Below are 26,553 nucleotides of genomic sequence, written 5' to 3' on the forward strand. Positions count from 1 at the left end.
AAATAAATTAAAACTGATAAATTAAAAAATATGTATTTATTACTCATTTGAAAGGAACAGTAAGCCCATTTCAAATTAACATAAATAATATATGTTTAATGGAAAATAAAAATTATTTCCAAAGAGTGTCATTCTTTGACATTATTTTGCAATTGTCTGGTTTAATAGGAAATAGCTTGATTCTTGTCTATTTCTCCATTCATCTATTAAGACAGTGCATGCCATTAAGCCTCTGGAAAATTCACTGTATACATGTAAAATAATGAGGGTTAAAAAGGTAAATAATGTCTTGGATTTATTATGAGAGTATATTTTATTTCAAAGAAGGGGTCTCAAGGACATCTAGAGTCCTCTGTACCACACTTTTAAAACTGTTACTCTTCTGTAACTGAGAATGAACAATTAGTCATATACATCTCACACTCATACACACATACACACACGCACGCACGCGCGCGCACAGGTTTACGGTGATATAAATTATTGGTGGTCCCTAATTTAGGAATGTAGTATGTTTCAATGTTTGCTCTGAGCAATCTGATTACTTATCGAACCTCAATTGACTTGCACTAATAATATTTCAGAATCAATCTGTTTTAAGTATTACTAATTGTGTGTGAAAATGTATCCAGAGTCCAAGCCTAGAGTACAGGAAATGACTTTCTTCTTGCTGACTAGCAGTGATGTTGGAACTTCTGTACCTCCATCATGCTTCACCAGCTAGTGAAATTTAGAATTTCTTCAGCTCTAAGAAACTACTGGGGTGCCCCTGGCCTGGGGCCGGAAGCAGGAACATGATGAAAATAGAGACTTGGGGTGGGTGGGCTGGGAAGTAATTTTTCTTCTAAGAAATGCAGGAATTTCATAAGCATTTTTTCACCCTATTGCTTTTGGGCTTTAAATAAAGTCTTGTCTTCTTGTTTTCTGCAAAGCAGAATTTGCTGTTTTCTCCATTGAGAATTTCTGAGGCCTCTAACAACTCAAAGTAGCTTAAAGAAAAGATAATTTGTTGATTCCCATGACTTGAAAGGTATAGAAGGTAGAGTTAACTTCAGACATGTTTAGATGTCATCACAACTTCTCTCTTCATCTCTCAACTCTATTTTCTCTATGTTGGCATCATTCTTGCTTAAACTTGTCCTTTCCATGATATGAAAAATACCACAACCAGCATGCATAGTCTTTCCAGAAGGAAAGAGAAGGAAAGAGACTTGCTTTATTACCAGTGCTGTAAAGTCTGCTAGTGTGCCTTCCCAAGTCACATCCCCATTTCTTAGTGGAAAATGGATGTATCGATTGGAAGTTCCTCTAGAAGGTCATGCATTGCTGCTAAATGAAATAAAGGGCCCTTTTGATATTTTCTGAGTGTTTTTGCAGTTTTTATATTGTAATTATTAAATTTATTAATTTGCTATCATAATTAATTGCTTTGAAAAAAACTGAGAAATAAGATGCCAAATGACAGATAAGACACAGAGTTTTAGATAGCTCACTCTACTCCTAACCTTCATCTAGGCATGGCTTCATACTCTGGAAAACGTGTCCATATCTATCTTGATCCTTCTTGAAGCTATTGTTCCCTTACGGTCTCTTAATGCAGGAACTGTCGTAGCTTTTTTGTTGAGAGGAAAGCTGAGACTCAGTAAGGCTAAATAATCCAGGGTCTTGTAAATGGTAGAGCCAAATCCTTCTCATCCCCAACTAGTTATCTTTCCACCACAGGTGCTACCTCTTTATTAAACACCTTGCTAACTGAAGAAATCCTAAATTTATTTATTCCTTCACGAGATATTTACTGACAGGCACTGTTCTGGATGGTGAGGACATACAGTGAGCAAAGCAGACAGGTCTTTGCTCTCATGGAGTTAATGTCCTAGTAAGGGAGACAGGAAATAAATAAATATCTATGATGTCACATGGCCCCAAGTACTGGAGAGAAAGTGATGGGAAAAGTGTGCTTTTTAATTAGCATGATTAGGGGCAACAACTCTGAAGTTACAATTAAACAGGAACCTGAATGAAGCCAGGAAGCATGCCAGAGGGATACTGGAAGGAGGGGCGTCCCAGACAAAAGAACAGAAAGAACAAAGGTTCTTGAGTGTCAGTGTTCTTGGCATGTGTGCAGGGCCTAGCAAAGAGGCTAGGGGCCTGGAACTAATTTTGGATAGGGGTGGGTGCAGTAGGGAATTAGTTCAGAGAGGTAGCCAAAGGACACTTTATCCAGAAAGATCAGAGAAATGGAAACTGTTCAACTGTATATTCTCATTTTCTGGAAGAAAAAAAAAATTTGACCATTTTAAGGTGTTAACCTTGAAATGATGAAAGAAGAGAAGCTTTCATCATTTCGACCATCAATAAGCAAGTATTCAAGCTTATATGTTCTATTATTTTACTCATTCATTCTTTCAGTCAACATTTATTAGGCATCCACTATCCTCTAGATTTTGAGCCATGTGTTGAAGCTGTGGAAGAGGAAAAAGGTAGTTTTGAGTCCTCCAGGACCCACTGCATATCATATGCAACAAAAGAATGATCAGATTGACAAGAGCATCTTGTTTTGCTTTCCACACATTTTTTTCCCCCAGAAAGTGGTTTCCACAAGAACTAGCTGGAAACCTGCCATTCACTGACATGTTGCTACATATTTTTAAATCAAATGCTCTACTAGCAATGGAATCAGTGTGGTAATGGATCCATCTTACTACTGTTTCAGAAAGGTTTAAAAGCATTTAATTTCCATGTCACATTCATTAAAAATGCATGATGTCATGCACTCTGGGGAGCAATCTGTTTCATAATTTGAAGTAGAATCAACAAAGCGTGATTCAAAAAGGAAACAAAGGTGACAAGGTACAGAATAACATGAAGTGGTATACATCCACTTATCATGAACTTTCCTGGGATTAAGTGATCTGACAGAGAACAGAGAGCTTAATGGAAACAAACCAGAGAATCAAACTACATTCCATTGTCCTGAGAGAGAGAGAAAGAGAGAGAGAGAGAAAGAGAGACAGAGTAAATCAAAATGAAATAAAGCTGATGTTATATGCAGAAAACATTTTTAGCATTGGTTTCCTCCATACTGAAATGAGGAAAACAGAGGATAAGGAAGGCCAAGTGAGGAGACTGCATAATGAGCCATGGGATTAGAGAGGATGCAGGTCTGTGGAGTGGCCTCTGCCTCTGCAGTCAGAAGTACTGCTGGCCAGCTGGCACCCACCCTGCCTGAGGCTCTTTCATGTGCCTGGACTTTAGAATGAGAGAGGAGGGCTGTGGATATGCTCTGTCCCCAATATCCACTCCCCTTCCCTTCCATCTACTTCCAACTCGTTTACATTTGTACTTGCATATTTCATCTGGGTCATGAAAGTTGGTTATATACTATGGCTACAGAGTACTATATTACATTTTCAAGGGCAGAAAGGGCTATATGTTAAGCTGCCAAATCAGATCCTTGCCAAAATGGTCCAAGCTAATGAGAAGGTTTGTAAATTACAGTTAAATGGATGAGCTGTGGAGAACAAGGAATACCATGGAGAGCTAGCAGATGGAATGATTGGGGGTCACAGGCTCTTTCACTGGCATTTCTTTGGCATGAACATAGTTGAGTTATTTGATAATTTAAGCCTTTATGTGTTAATGTTTTAAGAATTCCTATAAATTTCAAGCTGGAACTAGGTCAAATATTATTCAGGCCAAGGGACCTATTGCAATGTTTTGTGTCATACAATCGGTCAGTAAACAGCAAAATGAATAGACAAATATCAAATTGCAGAAGTAAGGACAGTTTTACCATTTGAGTCTGATTCGTGCCCTGCTTCATCCCCACAGAGGGGAAATTTTATTAAATTTAGAAATTTCCACATATTATGGTATGATTTAATTTTAACTAGTCCTAACACTGTGTCAGCTGACTCACTGACCAATTAATAGAAATTAGCTGATTTTTCTAAATTGGTCTTTCCTTCCTTCTGAAGTTTTTCAAAGTTTTGTTTGGTATGTATTTGCTTTGGAGTCAAACAACATAATTTTTTTTAAAAAAATCATAGTTCTTTGAATCTTTGGACTATTTTCAAACTATGAACCTTTAATTTCAAAGACTTTCCCATTTTGCAACTGAAAGCAAATGACTTTAAGGATCCCTAGAGAAGAAATCCTTAGAAATGACTAGTCAGAAATTTAAAGTAGAAGAATTAATTTCTTGGCTATAGTCCTCGTAGTTGGTTGATCAAATAAGGGAAAAAACAATTTCTTATAGTTTGCCCAAGACATATTTTTATGCATATTCATTAAAAAGCATAAAACATTTTTGTGATGGAATGAATTTGATGAAATTAATGTACTTTTTAAACTAGGTTATTTCCTTAATAATGACTAAGAGAATAGAAAATACTTTAGTCTTAAAAAAGGCAATTATTATTCCACATTACCAAGCCAAAAAAATTATTTAAAAAATTTTTTTATGTTTATTTATTTCTGAGATAGAGAGAGAGAGAGAGACAGAGACAGAGACAGAGACAGAGCACAAGCAGGGGAGGGGCAGAGAGAGGGAGACACAGAATGTGAAGCAGGTTCCAGGTTCTGAGCTGTCAGCACAGAGCCCAATGCGGGGCTCAAACCCACAAACCATGAGATCATGACCTGAGCCCAAGTGAGATGCTTAACCAACTGAGGCACCCAGGTGCCTCCCCCAAAATAAAATTATAAAATTGTTATAAAAATTATAAATAAATTAATTTTAGATGTAGGTTATGGTAATTGCTTGGGATTTGCCTGCACATCAGTAGCGAATTATAATCAGATACATAAAAGTAGATATCAGTTCCTCTTTTCCTCATGTCTTCTTCTTCTATATAGTTATGATCATCATTAAAAAGAAATGCACTGGGGCGCCTGGGTGGCGCAGCCGGTTAAGCGTCCGACTTCAGCCAGGTCACGATCTCGCGGTCCGTGGGTTCGAGCCCCGCGTCAGGCTCTGGGCTGATGGCTCGGAGCCTGGAGCCTGTTTCCGATTCTGTGTCTCCCTCTCTCTCTGCCCCTCCCCCGTTCATGCTCTGTCTCTCTCTGTCCCAAAAATAAATAAAAAACGTTGAAAAAGAAAAAATTAAAAAAAAAAAAAAGAAATGCACTAAATATCTAACATATTTGGAGTTATGTTGTGGTATCTGCATTCCCTATTTTCAATAAATTGAAAAGAAAGGAAAACAGCCTGTTGGGTTTTTTGGCAAAATCTAGTTAGTAAAAGCTTCAGTATTTATTTTGTGTTATATTCATTTTTTTGTTGGTTGGTTGTTTCTGTGGCATTTATTATGAGGAATTTGTGTGACTGAGAATTAGTGGTGAGAATGGAATAAACCAGAAGACAGGTGAATAGGTATAAAAGGAAATAGAAAAGAAAAAGGACTATGCTTCCATGTGATGTGTTGTGCAGTTCAGCACGGAATGTTGTGGGGTTCCATCCAAGGTGGAGTTACCTGTTGAAGTCAGGAATGGCATCCACAGAGCAAATGCATCTGAAATGAGTCCTGAGTAAGGAATAGGAGCTCACTAGGTAGACTATGGTGAGGATGGGGAGAATGTTACTTGTAGGCAACAGCACCGTCAAGGCCAAGAAGCCAGTGAACAAATTCACGTGCATGTAGTTTATTCAGCAAGACTGTTGAGGGCCTTTGGGAAATGGGGCTGCAAGGCAAGCTGTGGCAAATGAGCCCTTCACAGGCCATGCTGGAGACTTTTGAATATAGGTAGGTGATATGAGAAGCCACTGAAGAGTTCTGCATAGGATGTGGGGGTTAAGTTTATGGCATGTAATGTATTCACCTTAGAAAGATCACTTCTGAGGTTGTGCAGAGGATTGAAACAGGGCTGTCCTGAAGCTAACGGGACCAATCAGTAAGTGTTAGCATAAGTTAGGTTATGATGTGTTAACAGTGTTTAAATCTCAGTTACTTTGTGCAGCTGAAGGTTATTTCCCCCTCTTTCTATAGGCCCTGCGCAGATCCACAGGGGCTGTGTTCCACAGTGTCACTCGAGGACTCAGGATCCACCATGTTTTGACTGCATCATCTGGGACACATGGGTTTTTTTAGTTACCAAAGCAGGGAAAGAGGCAACTACATGGTTGTGCTCTGAGTCTCTTATGCTTTGGGATGACAGTGACATGTGTCATTTCTTCCTATAGTCACAATTAGTTACATGGCTCAGCCTAACCACAGGAGGTTGGGAAAATGAGGAAAGCAGATGGAATGCTTGCTGAACACCATGGTCCCTGCCATGGTAAGTTCAGGTAACTAGATGAAAGCTGCTATGGGGCTGGAGAGAAGGCAATCAGCTGTGAGTGGTCTTAGGGTGTTAGAAACAACAAATGACTCAGGTAATTTGGTGGGGAGTGAGAGAGGGGTGGCACCTATTGGGGAAATACTGGGTGGTGCCAGTATACACAGCTAGTGAGTAAAACGGGTAGAGGAGTAGGTGTAGAGTAGAGAGTGATAAGGTTCCTTTTGGCCAGGACTGGTGTCTGGAGAGCCTAATTAAAAATGTCCAGCAGTAACTACAGGTCTGGAGCTCCAAACAGAGTCAGGTCTAGCTATTCATATTTATATACAATCATACAACTATAGCAAGAGATTGAAAACATTCAGGTAGGGGCACCTGGGTGGCTCAGTTGGTTAAGTGTCCGACTTCAGCTCAGGTCATGATCTCACGGTCTGTGAGTTGGAGCCCCACGTCAGGCTCTGTGCTACCAGCTCGGAGCCTGGAGCACCTGCTTTGGATTCTGGGTCTCCCTCTCTCTCTGCCCCTCCCCTGCTCATGCTCTGTCTCTCTCTGTCTCAAAAATAAATGAAACAAACATTAAAAATTAAAAAAAAACATTCAGGTGGATGATTCTTGTAAAGAGGAGAATATAGAATGAGAAGAGGTAAGATCTAAAAATGTTGAATTGTTTATGCAATCTGGAACCAGAGTCATCATCCCCAAATTGATTCAGGAAATAGAGGGTCAGAATGTCTGCTTACACAAGACTATAATTAACTGAGTTTGGAAGTGTGGTTGCAGAGGCTAGAGACACACTGAGAGATTTATTGAGTGCAATATTTATTTGACACCTAAGGAAATAAAGCAAGAGTTCTTATGAATTCCTGCAGGGATTTACTTTAGATAATGAAGAGCAACTCGACACTACAGATGATTAGACACTAAAGGGGTTTATTAAATGAAATGAGTGGAAACACTGATTTTTACTTCTTTTTAAAAATTTTTTTTTCAACGTTTTTATTTATTTATGGGACAGACAGAGACAGAGCATGAACAGGGGAGGGGCAGAGAGAGAGGGAGACACAGAATCGGAAACAGGCTCCAGGCTCCGAGCCATCAGCCCAGAGCCTGACGCGGGGCTCGAACTCAACGGACCGTGAGATCGTGACCTGGCTGAAGTCGGACGCTTAACCGACTGTGCCACCCAGGCACCCCTGATTTTTACTTCTTAAATCTCTCTGGTACACCGGTTTTCAAACTTTTTCAGAGGGGCTGCAGGATGCAAGGGGAAGCAGGAGCAGAGTGAGTCGCGACTTCATTCCACCTGTACCAGCTCTGCGGTGATTTGCTTAATATCCTAAAATGTCACTCGCAAAAGTTTCACACTACAAACAGAGGAAAAAAAAAACATTTGTCTCCCCATCTGCAATGTTAAGAAGCCTTAGTGGAGGCTTTCATCGTTTCTCGGTTGGATTAGTTTATTGTTCCTCCCATTGGTCTCCCTATCGCGTCCTCCCTTTGTAATCCGCCCCCTACATTGCTCCCAAAGTGATCATTCTCAAACACAAATCCACTCCTGGCATCTGCTTCTACAGGCATTTATTGATTTCCTATCACCTTTAGTGTCATGTTAAACTTTATAGAATGGCACTTAGAAAGCACTTCCTGATTGGCTGGTACTTACCTTTCTCTAGCTCCATTTTCAGGATGTCTCCCTTTGTTCTTAGTGCATGAGGCATAATGAAAGATTGGTACCTGCAGTGCCCTGAAGGTTGAGAATGCCTTCTACTTAGCTAATTCGACTTTTCAGCTGCAGCTTCAGCACAACCTCCTCTTAGAAGTCTCTTTGACACCTGCTAGTCCAGGAGGAGTCCTCCTCTGAGACTTTGTAGCAACCAAATGGGTACTTCTCTCTCTTTTTTTTTTTTTAAATATTTTTTAATGTTTATTTATTTTTGAAAGAGAGAGAGAGAGACAGAGACAGAGACATATAATCCAAAGCAGGCTCCGGGCTCTGAGCTGCCAGCACAGAATCCGACGTGGGGCTTGAACTCACAAACCATGAGATCATGACCTGAGCCGAAGTCAGACCCTTAACCAACCTAGCCACCCAGGCACCCCAAAATGCCTACTTCTCTGAGAGCAGCCACCCCACATTATTTTATCAGTGACTGTGCTGGTCTCCTCAGTGGGCAAGCACCTTCGGGAAAGGGACTGGCTCATCAATTCAGTTGCCTCAGACTTGGCCCTGTACCTGGCCCTCAACTTTGTTGTTAACAGGTTTATGAATCTCCCTTTGTGGAGATGGTCAAAAGCGATTGATTTCTATCTGTTTGATTCACTTGAAAATATTTGGTCAATGAACCCAGACTAAAGGACACCTTAAAGTTTCATTTGTATTTTGTCTCCTTTTTTTGTGTTTTTTACACCTGTGGAATTCAGTAGCCTTGTAAATATAAATTTGAAAATGACATTTTTGAATATTAGGAAAGATTTTTTTGACTCTTCAAAATATAAATATTTATCTTTATATAAATAGGGGTGCTAGGGTGGGTCAGTTGGTTAAGCGTCTGACTTCGGTTCAGTCTTGATCTCACAGTTTGTGAGGTGGAGCCCTGCATCAGGCACTGACAGCATGGAGCCTGCTTTGGTTTCTCTGTCTCCTTCTCTCTCTGTGCCTCCCCCACTTGCAATCTCTGTCTCAAAAATAAATAAGTAAAAACATTAAAAATAAAATATAAATAAAAATGATATAAAACAAAAATTTGGATACAGAGTTCTTCTTTAATGGAAAATATTACTGTAGTCTTCCTGTTTCAAATGTCCTAAAACATTACTCTTTTTTCTGTAGCAGCCCAGCCACAAATTTAATAGTGCCCATTTTCTGTAAGACAGAGTTGAAACTCATTAGACTAATTTCCAGATCTTCTGTAGTCTGACACCAAGTGTCTTTTTCAACCACATTTCTCACTACTTTTTGATGCAAGTTTTTTTGGCCTCGCTTAGTTCTTTTCTCCTTATATGTCTATTTATTCTATTTGATTCTTGGATATTTTAAATCTGAAGTTTTATATCTTCTTATTTCTGTAATTTTCTCCATTATTACATCTTAGAATATTGTCTGTCCACTATTGGTTCACACCTTTGGATGTTCTGTGAGGCAGGTATGTAGTCTATGATTCCTGACTTCTTCTTTATATCCTCCATTGCTATAGAGATATTCTATCTTTGAATTCATCTTCAAGTATGACTTGTCTTCTGTATAATCAATTTGCTGAAATTTAAGAAAATTAATGACTATATTTTTATTTGGCTTTAGAATTTGTGTCATAACTTCCTGTTTTTATTTTACAGGTGCAAATTCTTTCTTTATATTTTATTTTATTATTTTTTTAAGTTTATTTATTTATTTTGAGAGAAAGAGTGAGCAGGGGAGGGGCAGAGAGAGAGAGAGAGAGACAGAGAGACAGAGAGAGAGAGAGAGAGAGAGAGAGACAGAGAAGCCCAAGCGGGCTGTGCACTATCAGCACAGAGCCTGACTAGGCTCAATCTCACTTACCATGAGATTACCACCTGAGCCCAAATCAAGAGTCAGACATTTAACCGATTGAACTACCCAGGTGCCCTTCTTCCTTTATATTTTAAACATACTTATTATAAACTTCCTTTCATATTTTTCTATTATTGCTAGTTCCTCATGTCTTGTGAACTTTCATGTTGAATGTCCTATTTTGTTTTAAGGTTTTAGTTTGTGGATTTTCTTCAGAGAGAATTATCTTTTCTAGAGATCCAGATAACCACCCTGGGGTGATGTCCACTGTTGTGTCTGTCAGTACTTTCAAAACATACTCATTCTGAATTATTTTTTGTGTTAGTTTTTCAGCCTGGTATTATCAGATACACTGGTAATGAGAATTCGGTTCTTATTCCCATGAAAGCTTAGTCTTGGGGTTATAATATCCCTAGAAGATTCTATTTTACCCACAGGGTGGGGCTGTTGGCTCATTTCCAGCAGAGATGTTCTGGACCCTTCATGGTTTGTGCACTGAGATGTTTCTGTTGATTTTGCACAGGGAGCCCAGTTCTGATTCCTGCAGTGCATGTGTTTTCCTGGGCTGGGTTCTGGCCTTGAATGGCCATGAAGGCAACAGGCTTTGACACCTGTATTCCCTTGATGTTTGTAGCATCCTTTTTCACTTTTGAGTTCTACTATATATTTAATATTTAAAAATACTTGTTTTTATTTCTATATGTTTAGAAATGTTATGTTCAATTGATTGGAAAACTGTCTACTATTTTTGAGTATCCAAATATTTACTGTTTTGTTTCTATTGTTCTTTCTACTTTGAATAATCTCTCAACTTATCTCTGCCCATTGAGAATTTCTTCTAACCTTCCAGGATTTGAGGGGCTTGCTGAAGGTAAACTCTTCTGTGCTTTTTTTCCTCCAGGGACCAAATTAACCCCTAAGTAGTTCCTTATCTGAACGCCTTTGACATCCATTTAATACTTAATCATATTTATTTAAAATTGCTTTCTGGCTATTATTTGTATTCTAGTGAGATTATAAAATTTTTGACATTTTGGGCTATTTCTTAAGCTTCTTGGATTTTTCCATAATGAAATATATATATATATATATATATATATATATATATATATACATATATATACACATATATATACATATATATGTGTATATACATATATCTCATATGATACATATATGTATATATATATAAATATTTCATATGATGTATATATATAACTGGGAATTCAAATAAATACTTCCTAGTAGAAGAATGACTGAAATAAAAGATATACTGGAATAAGAATACTTTTACAGTATTTTGGATTAAAATTTGTAATTTAGATTAAATGTAAAAGAATTCAAGCGTCCAGGTAAATAAGATTTTTTGTATTCCTTTTTTGTTCGTTTGTTTTATGCTTAAGCATTTTATTCTAGATTCCTGAATTTATAAGGCCAGAGAGATTTCATACAAGGTCCTAGGTTACTGAAGGAGAACAGAAATTTTTATTTCAAGGAGTATAAAATTAATATGATAGATAAAATCTGAAAGGAATGTGTTTGTGCCAACAAAAGAAGCTTCCTTAAACCAGTTGGGAAAATTGGCTACCTTTTTTCTGTTTAGAATTTGGTCCTGAGTAAATGAACTAACAAGCAGCTGATTCTGAGTTACTTTCACAGGGAAATGTTTCTGAGTTCCAGCTCATAGGAGCTCAGGAAGGTATGGGATGCAAATTACATTCCAACACGAACAGGCCAATCAAGCCTTGAACACTTTTGAGGTCTTTGGCTTTGCCTATGAACATGGGAACACCCAAGGGCACCTTCAAATTAAAAATAAACACACTGTTCTAAAGAGTCCTGGATGTGTAATTTGGTAGAAATTTAAGGGATGTCTTTTTATAGTAACAGAGTCTAGAAAGAAAATAAAATTCAGGTAAGGTTAAGTCCTTTCCAGTCATAAGTGTATGTAAATGACTTTTAACTCTAAATTCAAGTACTTTGGGCATTTCCCAAATGCCCTAATACTTTGTGGGTAAAACACAATATTTTAGTTCCAGTCTTATTTTTATAACCTACTGGATGATATCATATTAATAAAAATAATAGCTAACATTTATTGTATAATTGCCTTATGTCAAGCTATATTCTTATATTTCACAAATATTTCATTCAATACGTAAATAACCCTGTGATGTCACTATAATTATTATCCTCCATTTGCAAATGGGAAAAACTAAGATACAGAAGGATTAATGAACTTACCCATGTCACAAAGTAGTCTTCAACTACTGAGGAATTCCTACTGGCTTCCTATTCATGTCGCTACTTTAGAAGACATATTTGTTTAGGGTTCTCTTGGAGAATTTATATTTTATTGAGATTAGAGGGGAAAATGGCAGTGTTGGTTAACTCATTACCACTTGTTGCAATCTAAACTCACTCCTTCCTATTGTGTCATGGTTTGATTATACATTTCCTCTAAGTCTCTCTGGAAACTCCATTATCACCATTAATCTTGGGTTTAAAAGAATCGATGCCAGCTACCATCTGAAAGTGGACATATCCAATATGGATTAAATGTAAATTAAAAATCCAACATCAGCTGGCCCATCATACCTGTATACTTTATGCTTTCTTTACCCCACACTCTAATCCAATTTGTTTTCTCGCAAGCTAAGAGCCTGTTGTTGGCTCTCTGGGGGCACGACACAAATTATGCTGTGTGTTTATTATGCCTGGAACCCCTGTATGCAATACTCCCCCCTTAGCTGTATGCTAAGGAAACTATGACTTCTGAAAAGCTTATATTTTAATATTTAGAGCAGATTTGTTTAAAGGAAGGATATGGTCAATGCTCTCTTCCCCTGTCTTCAATAAAGGCCTAGGTATTGGCTTTTATGTTTGTTTAAAATAATATTTTAAACTCAGAGAATTTTGGATAAGAAAAAAAGAAATGAGGTTAACACAAATAAACGGTTTTAAATTAAATTATCTCAGCTACAGAATATATTACTGGAAAGGTCTTGAGAACTTCTCTAGAGGTCCTTAAATTTTTTTCACCTGTACTCCTCAAGATGGGATGGTGGGGGATGAGATAAATTCTTTGCTATTTTAAGCTTCCTTCCAACTTTCTGTTGCTGTTATTTATAATTCTACTCCAAATGGAAAATATAGGCCTGTCTAAAGTATATTAAGAAAAGAAGCAACTATTTGATCCCTATGAATACAAATATACAATGATGATGGAAAAATTCAGGATGTTGGGACCACTAGTGCTCTATTCAAACTCTTAGACAAAATAAGCAGGATACTTCATTTTAACAAAGTTTCTCAACTTTTGATGAACTAAACTTACCTTAGGGAGCTTATAGAAGTACAGATTTCTGGGTTTTCACTTTCTACCTTCCCTTTCTGCCCCAAGTTTCTGAATTTGATTGCTTTCAATGAGCCTGATGCATTATATTTTATTGAATATATATGTTTGTCACAGTCCCTTTGGAAGACACTTTGGCAGTTTCTTACAAGACAAAACATACTCTTACTGTAAGATCCAACAATCATTCTCCATGTTATTTACCCAAAAGAGTTGAAAACTTACGTTCAAAACAAAAAAGCTACAGATGGATGTTTATAGCAGCTTTCTTCATAATTGCCAAAACTTGGAAGCAACCACAATGTCCTTCAATAGGAAAACGAGTAAATAAACTGTAATGCATCCAGACAATGAAATATTATTCAGCTAAAAAGAAATGAACTCTCAAGCCATGACAAGACATGAAGGAAACTTAAATGCATATTACTAAGTGAAAGAAGGCAAGCTGGAAAGGCTGTGTACTCTATGATTCCAACTATAGACCTTCTGGAAAAAGCAAAACTGCGGTGACAGTAAAAAGATCAGTAGCTGCCAGGGCTTAGGGGTAGGAGTAGAGTAGGAATGAATAGGCAGAACACAGAGAATTTTTAGGTCAGTGAAAATACTGTATGATACCATAATGATGAGACATGTCATTAGACATTAGGCCAAATCCATAGAATGTACAATACTAAGAGTGAACGCTAATCTAAACTGTGGTCTTTGGGTAATAAGAAGATGTCAGTGTAGATTTATCAACTGTAACAAATATATCTATCACTCTGGTGGGGGATGTTGACAATGGGGGAAGCTATGGGAGCAAGGAGTCTATGAGAAATCTCTGTACCTTCGTCTTAATTTTACTATGAATCTAAAACTGCTCTAAAAATTAAAGTCTTAAAAAGTCTCAGGCAGTTGGTTTGTGTCTGGTTTCTCCATTATTACTAAGACAGCAGAGAACATCCCAGGGCTTATTTGATTCCTACCCTGAGCCAAGTTCCGAAGTGAGGTCTCTGGAGAAAGGATTCATATTCAAGGACCTCCATACATACAGGCCTGACTCTCCCTGGTAACTGCTTCATCTGCTTGACCCTGAGCTTCAGCTCATTCTGCAGCTCCGCCGACTTTTGGGTCTGGCCCACATGGAGCCGCTATCTGCTCACCTCTTTCCTGTTCATGTCATTCACAGCCTATGGAGAGAAGGAGCAGAGAAAGTGCTTGGTAACCACCCTGGATGTGACTCTGACTTTAGCCAAGGCCTCCAGTCCCGTCTTGTGGGCCTAGAGAAAGCCACCTGCAAACCAGTCACCCTTGTTAGCTGAGAATAATTAGTACTAAGATAAAGGCCATTTAAAGTGAATTTAATTTTTAAAAACATGGGACAAAATTTCAGAGTAAACTATAGATTAAAACATGTTTTTGATTGGGGCTATACTTAAAAATGAAATTGAAATTCGTAAAGTTTCTCATATTTAAAATATAGGTTCTAATCACAACTACACACTGGTCATTTGAACAAAGCAGTAGCATAATTATTTTAAAATGATATGGCAGCATAATCAACACCCTTCACTTCATGTTGGATTTCACAGCACAAAGAATCCTTTCTGTACGCTGTGAGGGCCTTAAATCATTTTTAAGAAACGTTGTGTCTTAGGGCACCTAGGTGGCTCAGTCTGTTGAGCATCCAACTCCTGTTTTCAGCTCAGGTCATGATCCCAGGGTCATGGGATTGAGCCCCATGTTGGGCTCTGCACTGAGCATGGAGCCGCTTGAGATTCTCTCTTTCCCTCTTCCCCTCTCCCCTGCTTGCACACACACTCTCTCTAAAATAAACAAACAAACAAACAAAACCATTTGTATCTTAATACTTGCTGATTTTTTTTTCTACAGTTAACTGACCTGACTAAACCTGCCAGATCCTAAGTGGTCAGTGGCTTTCAGTACATGAAATCCTGCATTTTCTGCAAGACATAAAACTTCTTTCTGCGATTCATTTATATTGGACTGAATTTGCATTGAGTTGCCTGCAACAATCAGCAAAAGGCAGACCTTCTCTATATACTGACTCAATAGTTAGGATTAAATACTGATGTTAGTGAGGAGAAATGTTTGAAAAAATACTGATTTTTTAAGTAGTCAGTTAATAATAAATATTCCATGACCAATGATCTTAATGGGTGTCAACCATGGAAAAAGATCTATGGTAGGAGGCCACACATGACATTATTATTCAAGCTTTGCAATAACTGTGTGAACTTGGATCATTTGTTCAGCCAATATGTATCTGGTAGCTACTGATGCAATAGTAGAAATGTAAGGACGAAAGGAGACAAAGTCCCTACCCTCAATTCTATACATAGGGATCTTCCCTAGTGAAGAGAGAGAAGAGGCACCTCATAAGTAGCATGGAAAAAACAGGAAGCAGTGTATTCTGGGAGGAGGGTAAGAATAAGCTGAGACCCAAAGGCTAGGTACCAAATAGTCTAAGGCTACACTGTCTATTATGGTAGTCACTAGCTACATGAAACTCCTGAGCACTTGAAAAATGGTTAGTCTGAATTGATATGTGCTAGATTTCAACGAATTAGTCTAAAAAAGGAATGTAAAATATCTCAATTTTTATATTGAATGTGATTAAAGAGATAATACTGTGGATATGTTAAGCTGAATAAAACATGTTATTAATATTTAAAAAGTATGGTTTGTATAAGATTTAAGGTAAATATAGCAGAACATAATGTAATAAACACAATATACATAAAATCAATTTATTACTTCATTCATTCATTCATTCATTCATTTATTCATTCATTTGCAGTTGAAGATCAGTGCTCATGAAGGCCATTTATTTGTTTGATAATGCCAGACAAATTCACAAGAAAGAAATTATGGAATAAGAAGGGTGGAAAAATGAGAACCAACTATTCTCTTCATAATTTCCAAAATTATATGTATTTTCACAAAAATCATAAATAACTGAGAGTAGTCATTTTGCCTCAAATTCCTAATCAAGTTGAAGAAATCTTTTGTCTGAATTTCCTAATCTTAGTGGGAGGCTAAATATTCAAATTTATAATGGGCAGAACATTATGATAATGGAACTCTGATCACAGTGACTACTTCAGCATTTGCCTAAATTCTCTTAAACCAAAAAATCTCTGGTGGGTAGATGAGAGGCAAAAAATGGAAAAGCCAGGTAGTAGAGGTGGTGACTTTTAGAGGGTGATATTTCTGATACTTTCTGAGAGTTTAATCAACAACATTGAAGTGGAGCAAAGGAAATACTCTTCTTTAGATAACATGGGACACTCTAAAACTGGATTCCAAAAGCTCATTCTTGACATTACTCAACTATGTCATATAACATTTGTGATGTACTTAAGGAGCAAAACCCAAGTCATAACAACAATAGACCTGCTTTGCCAATATCGCTTTAGTCTTAGAAGAAAAGGTTTTAAGGCAATTTCATCCTGAAAGCATTACTGAGTACCTATTATTTTCAATTCACTGCACTTGGCAATGAACGTAAGAGAGATGCAGAAGCTCTCCTTTCTCTACCGATTCTTCAAAGGAAAGAGCATTTTCATTTTAATTAGGTGACAAGACGCACTGCTAATTGTTCATGTCAATTTGCTGATCATTTGTAGTTCCAATATGGTGTCATAAAAGGAATCACAAAACCTTGTAACTTACTTCACTTTTTCTCAGTAGTTTTACAAAGATTGATACTATAAATGCAAATTAATTCCAAATAACTCCTGTCTTCTAAAAATCAGGCATGAACTAATATTTCCCACAACTCTGATGTTGGAATACCCATGGTTAATAGATTATATAAATTCAATAATTAACTACATTCTCATCTGGAAGAATCTGTATAAAAAAAGGAGCATGTAGATATTTGAGTGGGGGTGAATTAGAGCATATTAACACATTTTTTATATCAAGTACTTTTAATGTAAATTTAAACATTGTCAGATGAACTAAAGCATTGAAAAGATGAATTTAGGAGCATTGTGAGAAGTATAATAATATCCTTGATATTCAAATATGGATGCCCATTGGAGTCATTTGTAAAATTTTTAAAAAGTACTGATACCCTGAAACCCCAGTGATGCTGACTTAGTTGGTCTGAAGTATGGCCCAGGCAAGGTGATGCTAATATACAGCAAAGTTTGAGAACCATTGGTTTAGAATCTAGAATCTAGTTTATTACTGCTTTCGGGTCATGCCCCTCCTTCAGGTTCCTAGACCCTTTTCTGATTTCATAGCCTTGTCAAACAGTTCTCTGATAATTAATTTCATTTCCCAAGTAGGTATTCCTGCTGGAAAGAGATAGTACTATTGTAAATAATTAATTGATTTTAAAGTCGAATTAGTCTCTGGTGAGTCCAAGCTTTGGAAGGTAATGACCTCCTCTCCTGCACCCCCCAAGCTGATTGGCCTTGAATATGCCTACCCTCATCAAGATTTGAGGCTTCCAGAGCTAGCAGGCCAGCCCTAGTATCGAAAAAGATCAATGACCACATGAAATCCATACCATTTTGTCAATCTGCTTCTGACATTTGCTTAATCATGTCCTTGGACCAGTGTTTCTCAGTCCTGGTTGCATATTTAAAATCCCCTGTGAGATTTTAGGACTCCTGATGCCTGGGCCACAACACAGACCAATTACATCAGAACCTCTAGAGGTGGAGCACCTGGGTGGCTCAGTTATGTGTCTGACTTTACCTCGTGGTCTCGCAGTTCCTGAGCTAAAGCCTGGCATCAGGCTCTCTAGTGTCAGCACAGAGCCCTCCTCAGACCTTCTGTCCCCCCTCTCTCTGCCCCTCCCCTGCTTGTGCTTACACACACACTCTCTCTCTCAAAAATAAACACACAAAAAATAAAAGAATCTCTGGAGTTGTGACCCAGTCATCAATGTTCATTAAATTTCCCCAGAAGATATAGTATGGGAAGAAAAATAATTTTCTCTTGAGCCTTTTAATCTGACACACCTGTGCAATCAAAAGACATTGGGGTACCTGGGTGGCTCCGTTGGTTAAGCATCCGACTCTTGGTTTCAGCTCAGGTCATGGTCTCAGAGCTTCGTGACTCTGAGCCCTACATCAGGTTCTCTGGCAGCATGGAGCCTGCTTGGGATTCTCTCGTTTCTCTCTCTCTGCTCCTCCCCTACTAATGCTGTCTATGTCTCTCTCAAAATAAACCGAGAAACTTAAAAAAAAAAGAAATTAAGAGGGAAAAACAGAAGTTTAATGACATTTATACCTTCTGTATATATGGGAGATGTCCAAGAAAACTGAATAACTCTCTGAAATGGCTGAAGCCACTGTTAAAATAACATCTTTAGCTAAAGACAAAAGAAAGATGTTGGAGGTTGTAGGAGTTGGATGGGAAGACCAATTATGGAAGGGCAAGGGTGGGGGTGGATGGCAAGAAGCAAGGGTAAGATGGTTATGCTGATTTATATTGTTGCTTTCTGCCCTGATAAGTTTCTAAAGATTTAGATTTACCATCCTTTTGGTACAGAGAGGGAGACAAATAGAATCTCTTACAAATAGAGATTCCCCTTATAAATGAAAATGCTTCTTACAAAATGATAACTTCTACTATTTTCAGAGCTTCTGCTATGTCTGCTCTTTCTTAAAAATACTCAGCCTAAAACAGTCCTTATGCCAAGAGACATATTTTGGGGTGGCAGATTCTGTTCCCCTTAAACATTGAGAACCAGTGGCTTAAGCTGTAATACTCTCACAAATTTACCTAAAACATTTCTGAATTTGTGGGGTTTTGTTTGTTTGTTTGTTTTAGCTGATATTTGAAACTGCAGAGATGTAAACATATATATCTTTTTAACCTCTAACCCAAGCTGGTTTGTTTGATGACAGATAAATATTGTTAAAAATCTAAAAAAAAATAAATAAATAGAACTGCCTGGTAATATACTTACATAGCCCTTACTTTGGCCAGGGGCTCTTCTAAGCCTTGTACATAAATTGACTTATTTATTCTTTCCTCATTTTAAAGATGAGGGAACTTGCCCGAGAGCACACACTTAGGGTTAGGGCCAAGATTCAAATGAGCCAGTCTGGCTCCAGAGTCAGTAAGCTTAACCACAGTGACCAATGGGTGTGGTTGCTGCAACTGCCAGATGCAATGAGGTAGGTAATATTCTTATACTTCTATTTTACAGGTAAGGAACTGAGGTACAGAGTAACTTTCCTAGGATCCCACAGCTAGTAAGTGGCAGAGCTGGGATTTAAACTCAAGCAACTTGACCCTAAAGTTTGTGCTTTGTCAATAATATAGACTTCTTCTGCAAATATTCAACGGATGCAGCTTTTCAGAAACTTATGTTACAATATATATTGGAATTTGGCGTTGTAAGTTTCATGTGTGCTTTTAGGCTTATCCTTAATATTTTATGCAGAATTCTACCCAGGATTTTTGCACGACTACTAATGTACTGGAGAAGCCGTTTGTAAAGGATGATGCAGCTGCTTTATTAATATTAGTTCTAATAATATTAATTATTAGTTCTAATAATATTAATCTAACTAATATTAATATTAGTTCTCCGTGCCCTTTCCTAGATCTTTGCCATTTTCCACTTCCAAAAATCTTTTTAATTTCCATTATTAGTTTGGTGTGCCCTTAATTTAGTATTAAAAATCCAAGTTTCTCCCAGCTATTGGACATTGTCCCATTTCAAACTTTTAAAAACAAATTATTCAGAATTTTACAGCAATACTATGTAAATAGGACAAATACATCTTGGCTCTTGGCAAATGGCCTTGAGAATTGAAACAGTTTCACACTGTGGATTTCCATTAATGTCAAAAATGTATTGAACTTGGTCTTTGTAAAATGAATCAATTCTAGATTTTAAGAGGTGATTTTAGAAGTTTCTTGTCTCACATTTTAATAGGCAAGCAAATCGCCAGAGGGTCTTGTTTAAAAAAATGCAAAAATCTGGGAGGCTGGAGGTGAGATGCTGGGTTCCATATTTCTAACAAGCTCCCAAGTGATGGTGATTCTGCTGGTCTCTGAATCACACTTTGAATAGCAAGGACATTGTACTGGTAAACTGGTTCTCCAAAGGAGGAAAACAAAGTTTTGATTTGTTGCTAATTTCTGAGATATAAATACCCCCACAATGGTCAAATTTCATACCAACATGGTATTACTGAAAACTAAGTCAGGAAGAGATATGCAGCATAATATATACAAGGGGCTCTTGAGTGCAGGCCTAACACAACTTCAGCACTCCACTGGATGTATGTGAGTTTAGACACACCCTATTTCAAGATTCAAAATAATAAGAGATGCTGTTCCACTCTGCAAAGGTTAGGGAGACAATGTTATAGGGAAAATGACTAAAGGTTAGTTACAAAGCGTTGAGAATAGGTGCAGAGTAATGTAGTTCCAAGGTCATATAGACTGGGTTAGAGAGCATGTTTAAGGAGTTAAAATCCACATGGGGCCAAGAATGGAGACTTTGAGGAGGATTTGAATCAGATTTGATGGTGATAGTTTCAGATGCATGGATAAGGAGAACATTCAACAGAAAAGGAAGTGAGGTAGGAACTAGCAAAATGTCTGATGCAAACAAGGTGAGGGAAGACATTGGCATTCCTGAAGAGTTGGGAGTGGGGTAGTTGTTCCAGGGGCTGAATAAGAGTATCCTGCTTTCACAAATGCTTCATTTCCTGGCATGTTTGGGAAAGAAAATACTCGGATTAATCAAACATTCAAGTTAACAGAGAGCTGACATAGGTAGTAGAAAGAGATACCAATGCTTAAAGAATAGAATACATTGAAGTATACAGAACCTAATTTCTTTGTTCTTTGATGGAGAAAGGACTTCTAGAGCTGCCATTTCTCAGAGCCATCACATGGAGCAATTTTGCTCCCTAATCGGGTACAGTTGGAGATGGGATGTGGGAAGTTCCATTCCCAGGGTGTTGTAACAAGATCGTGTTCTTAAGCCCTTCCCCAAGGCTGCAGTGTGAAGCATCTCGGGAAAACTTACGCCATAGAAAGAATTTCTAACTGGGAGAAATGCTCTCCTTTGCAATACACTGAGTCTCTTTAGGAGTCCGGGTTCAGCTTCCTCATCTGTAATATGAGGCTAAAATACCTATCTCATGTGGGTTTTGTGAGGATTAAATGGTCAAGACATGTTAGTGCTCAATAAATACAAGTTTCTCCATTCCAAATACGTCTTTCAGAAAACCCAGGGCAAACTGTGAGCCATGTTTGAATGTACAGAGACCTTTCCTGATTCCACAGTAGAGGGCTTTCCCTAGATCCTCTGACCCCTGCTTTAGCCAGCTAACCAAATGCCCTTTTACATTTCTGAGACCTGAATACAGATTTATCTTGAAAAAAAAATTATTTTCTTTCCTGTATCTTGGAATAAATGTGCTATTTCATTTTCTTAATTTGTACTTTGTTAAGAACCAGAAGAGGGAACTTAAGGTCAGTCAGTCTCTCAGGTTGAGAAACTCTGAAGCTATAAGCCCCAGAATCTTGTCTTTGTCTCTGATTCCAAATGGGCTTGTGGGGAAAAGTGATATAACCATGAGATCACTGTGTTCTTTTAGATGATTTCCTGTTTCCTGTGTATTTAAATATACAGGGAATAATCCCGCTATTAAAATGAGACCCTGTATGTGTGTATGGGCAGAAGTTCAATGAAAAAGGAAGAAAAATATGCTTGCTGAATACCAGATGTAGAATGCATAAATCCTGTCAGAACAAGTGGGGAATAGCTTTATGGCTGACTTGCAAGAAACCTAAGGGAACTGGGAAGTCAGATAGGCATGTGTCAAACAGACTTATTTAAATCATCCACTTCCTCAGCAAAATAAAAGTTTGAGAGGGTTCTGTTTTCTTTTGTGGTTTGAAATTACAGTTGTAGCCTTAGAGGTCCTGCTTGATTGAGGGCTTCCAAGCAAAGAAGTTACGCTACCAAGTTCAGGCTCCCAGCAACAGTGGGATCATCCAGTGCCTCTGACTGAGGTCTCCAACCTTACCCTGTTTGTACTTTCTGCTCTTTGTCATCTTGGAAACAAATTGCAGTGCAGCTGACCACTGCTTCATGGCCCTCCAGCTTGTTATAGCTGAAAGGCTTTTTTTTTTTCTTTTGCATCTGGAAGAGAACGGTGCCCACTGGCTTGCTTCTCAGAGCCGGCGTCAGATGGCACACGGTGATGTAGAGCACAGCCGTTAGTGCTGCACACTTGGAAACTAGGCAACCCTTTCTCTCCCCAGCCTCTTCCTCGCCACAGTTCATACGTTGTTGGTGACTCTATATACTGCCAGGTTGTGTTAAGACAAACAAAGCTGATTTAAAAACTAATGACTTGTGTGCTTGGTCACAAGATCCCCATTAATTTGTAGTGAGAGATACAACTAGACACGAGACATTTTTCAGATATGACTTCCTGACAGTAAGTCTCCTGGGAGGCCATCTAATCGTGAGGTAGGTTATTGGTGTGAATAGATACAAAGGAAAGATGTTTAAGTATTAATCATTTTCTTTAAGGCATGGTAGCTTCCTAAATTGTTTTTCTTGGGATATTTCTCTTTTAAATTTTTTTTTCAACGTTTATTTATTTTTGGGACAGAGAGAGACAGAGCATGAACGGGCGAGGGGCAGAGAGAGAGGGAGACACAGAATCGGAAACAGGCTCCAGGCTCTGAGCCATCAGCCCAGAGCCCGACGCGGGGCTCGAACTCACGGACCGTGAGATCGTGACCTGGTTGAAGTCGGACGCTTAACCGACTGCGCCACCCAGGCGCCCCGGGATATTTCTCTTTTAAAATATCCTGTTAAATATATTGTTCTGCCATGGCTGTACTTACTAGAATAAAAACAAAATATGGTGCTGTGAAAAGACCATGGGCTTTGTTGTCAAACAGACCCAGGTCCAAATTATTCCAACTCTACTACTTACTGTGTGTAAACTTGAACATATGACTCTACCTCTCTGAGCTTCAGTTTGCTCACCTTCTTGCTGAGAGTATATATTTAAAGGCATTTATATAGAACCTACCACCGTATCTCAGTATCTGCTACTTTGAGAAGTCATGGAAAATTCTTTTCTTTTTGAGAAATCATGAAAAATTCTTAATGCTTACCATCCATCCATCCATCCACCCATCCATTTATCCATCAATTCTTTCACTAAATGTCTTTTAAACATTTTTTACATGCCAGCCATTGTTTCTATTGGTATAGCTACAAACAACAGCAAGATATGAGCTTTGACCATAGGATGTAGTCTCAGTGTCTAAACTGGAGACATGTATGTATTTAAAGGTATGCACCAGGCACAAAGATGATATAAAGGTGATGTTCAGTTCTCTCTGGCTGAGTGTGAAGTGTCAGGAAAGCATTAGACAAGGACAAGTTTCATAAGCCAGACCTGGAAGAATGAGTGAGATTCCAGCTAAATGAGGTGGGGAGTATGAAGGATGGCGATGATGGCAAGTTTGAGCGTTTCAGAAAGTAGAGAGTGTGCAAAAGCCAAGAGACAGAGAAGAATATGGTACCTTTTGAGAATTACAAATCGTTCTGTGTTTAAAAGCATAGGTCCCGATGGGTATGGGAGGGTATGAATGGCAAGAAGAATGAGTCAGAACCTGTCAGAGGCCTTAAGAGACATGAAGAGGCATAATCTTTTTGTGCTGTGAGCACTTGTGAGCTATGGAAACTTTGTGAGCAGATGCATACAGATCGCTATCCTACTGATAGAAAACTACTACCATAGAAGTGTTTATTAGATATGCATAATTATTTTTTATTTCTCTTGATGATATTTGGAAACATGCCTACTGTGAGAAACAGTCAAATAATCAACTCATGTGTAGTCACATGTAGGCTCCTCCTTGACATTTTTTTTCGGGGAAGTGATGGTGGCAGTGGAGAGCTACATTGTTCTGTGCTCTTGTTTCACTGTTCAATCTTGTTAAAAGAGAATGTGTACTGTTTATATTTACTTTTATCCTCCATACCTTCTTTTTTGTTTCAAAAATTCCTTTTCTTTGAATTTTTTAACATTTATTTATTTTTGAGAGACAGAGGTAGAGCACCAGCCGGGAGGGGCGGAGAGAGCAGTCTCCAGGCTCTGAATTGTCAGAACAGAACCTGATGCAGGGCTTGAACTCCCAAACCACAAGATCATGACCTGAGCCAAAATTGGACATTTAACTGACTGAGTCACCCAGGCACCCCTCAAAAATCCCTTTTTGTTAGCAAAACATCTGAAGAACTGCTCTCTTTTAGGACCACAGGGAAAAGGGACTAAGTTTTTGTCCCCAGCCTCTGTGCAGAAGGATCACTAGAGGTGGTTTGGCTTTGGGAAATATTGAGGTAACGGAATGATGTTGGGTACAAAGCATTCTGGCAATTCAGCCACAGAGCTATTGTGATTTGTGTGGAGACACCCAGTTTGGGGGGGTTCAAGAGCTAGGATCCCTGGATTATCTCAGAGCCTGGGCCTCTACTACATCGCAGCTCAAAGCAGGATGTCCCAAGAGCATAATAAGCATTGGAATGAGCCTGACAGGATGGGAAAATGCCCAAGAGAGGAATGCCAGATATATAGATGTAGGCATAAACTTCTTGGTTTATGGAATTAGTTCCCAACCATGCAGGTAAGAGTTCAAAGAAAGATTGGTAGTGAAATAGTGCCTTAGACACAGAAACTATGTGCGAGCCCAATAAGTTAAGTGTGGGGGGTGAAAGGGAGTGGCAGTTTGGAGGCTATGTGGGTGCAGCCTCACCTCTGGCCCTCTGGATATGGGCCCTATTGGCAGTAAGGTATGATTCCGAACTTTGTGATGCTAGTTTCCTTCCTCTGTCATGTGAGATATAAACTGGACCAAAGGACAAACTATGATGTGTGAGTCTCAGCAGAAATTATGCCTGGGGATTGTTGTTTTTCTACTAGTAAGAAAACTGGGAGAAAAAAAAAGGACAGAAGTGTGTGTGTTAAAGGGAATGGTTTTAAAGTTCCATGCTTTCATGTGCGTTTAAGAATGGCTTTTAGCATGGGGCGCCTGGGTGGCTCAGTCAGTTGAGCATCCGACTTCAGCTCAGGTTATGATCTTGCAAGTTACATATAAGTTTGAGCTCCGGGTTGGGCTTTGCGCCAACAGTGTGGAGCCTGCTTTGGATTATCTGTCTCCCTCTCGTTCTGCCTCTCTCTCTCTGTCTCAAAAATAAATAATCAGAAAAGAAAAGAATGGCTGTTAGCCCTTAGCAGTGTGAAATACATTTCTTTTATCTTTGAACATTGGAAAGACTTCTATAATCTTTTAATTTATTTTTTCATCTTACTATATTTGTATTCCAACCATGTGACTTGTTTTTTATGTTAAATATAATTTATTGTCAAATTGGTTTCCATACAACACCCAGTGCTCGTCCCAACAGGTGCCCTCCTCAATGCCCATCACCCACTTTCCCCTCTCCCCCACCCCCCATCAACCCTCAGTTTGTTCTCAGGAGGCAAACCATAAGAAATTCTATAATCTTTTTAAAGTGCAGTTCCATTGAGGGACAAAGAATTTTTCAGAATTAGTACTACAAATCATGGGATGGGAGAGGAGGTGGGGATGGTGAGTGGGCTATGTGTATGTGGGGAGAGAGAGAGAGAGACAGAGAGACGAAGGGAGAAGAAGAGAGAATATGAAGTCCTTATAAGGTAGAGTGTTGAATGCTACATACTGTTGACTGTGGACCCCAGAATGTGTATGGTGAAATTTATTGGAACAAAATTTACATATTTATGAAAATGATGCAGTTTAGAAAAAAAAATAGCTTGTTATGCTAGCGTCCTTTTCCTTTGTTGATGTTCCAAGGTTATACAAGCCCTGAATCTTTCCACATTTCCAGCTCTTATCTAAGAGTGTGTACCACCTGGGTTGGGAGGAGGAAGATGAATGAAATTGGGGAAGTAAATGGTGGGAAGTATCCTGAAAGAAATCAGCTAGATATGTTCAAGTCAGCAGGTTCCAAGAAAATTATGTAGTAATTTGAGAATTGTGTAAGGAAAGTTCTAACACATATTTTCTCTCATGTTTTTTTTTCCCTCTTCTGCATGAACTTATAGTGATTACATCACTTCCCTTCCTCACCTCTTCCTCTTCTCCAACTTGTTGCTGTAGAGGCTACGTGAGTTCATTGTCCCTGAAAATGGAGCAGACAGAAGAGAAAGCAGTGACTGTGTGGTGAGCTTAAAGATATATCTATTCTCTGGGAAGTGGGAGGCTGGGGAGTGGGGAAGGACAGAAGATATATATATTAGCTATCTATTGTTTCATTATAAGTATGCCAAAATTTAGCAAATGAAAACAAACATAATCTCACATAATCTCTGAGAGTCAGGATGGCAAGAAT

General features: G+C 38.4%; 1 protein-coding gene across 1 annotated transcript in view; it reads left to right on the forward strand.

Moving 5' to 3' along the window:
* The window catches only part of PDE7B (phosphodiesterase 7B), a 591,837-nt gene that overhangs the window by 105,587 nt on the left and 459,697 nt on the right, over positions 1-26,553 (forward strand). The window contains exon 2 of the mRNA XM_086707937.1: positions 26,267-26,384. The gene's annotated coding sequence lies outside the window, so the exon portion shown is untranslated. The remainder of the gene's footprint in view (positions 1-26,266; positions 26,385-26,553) is intronic.

The sequence above is a fragment of the Puma concolor genome, chromosome B2 (assembly GCF_028749965.1).
Source record: "Puma concolor isolate L17-30 chromosome B2, mPumCon1.1.hap2, whole genome shotgun sequence".
NCBI classification, from domain to species: Eukaryota; Metazoa; Chordata; class Mammalia; order Carnivora; family Felidae; genus Puma; species Puma concolor.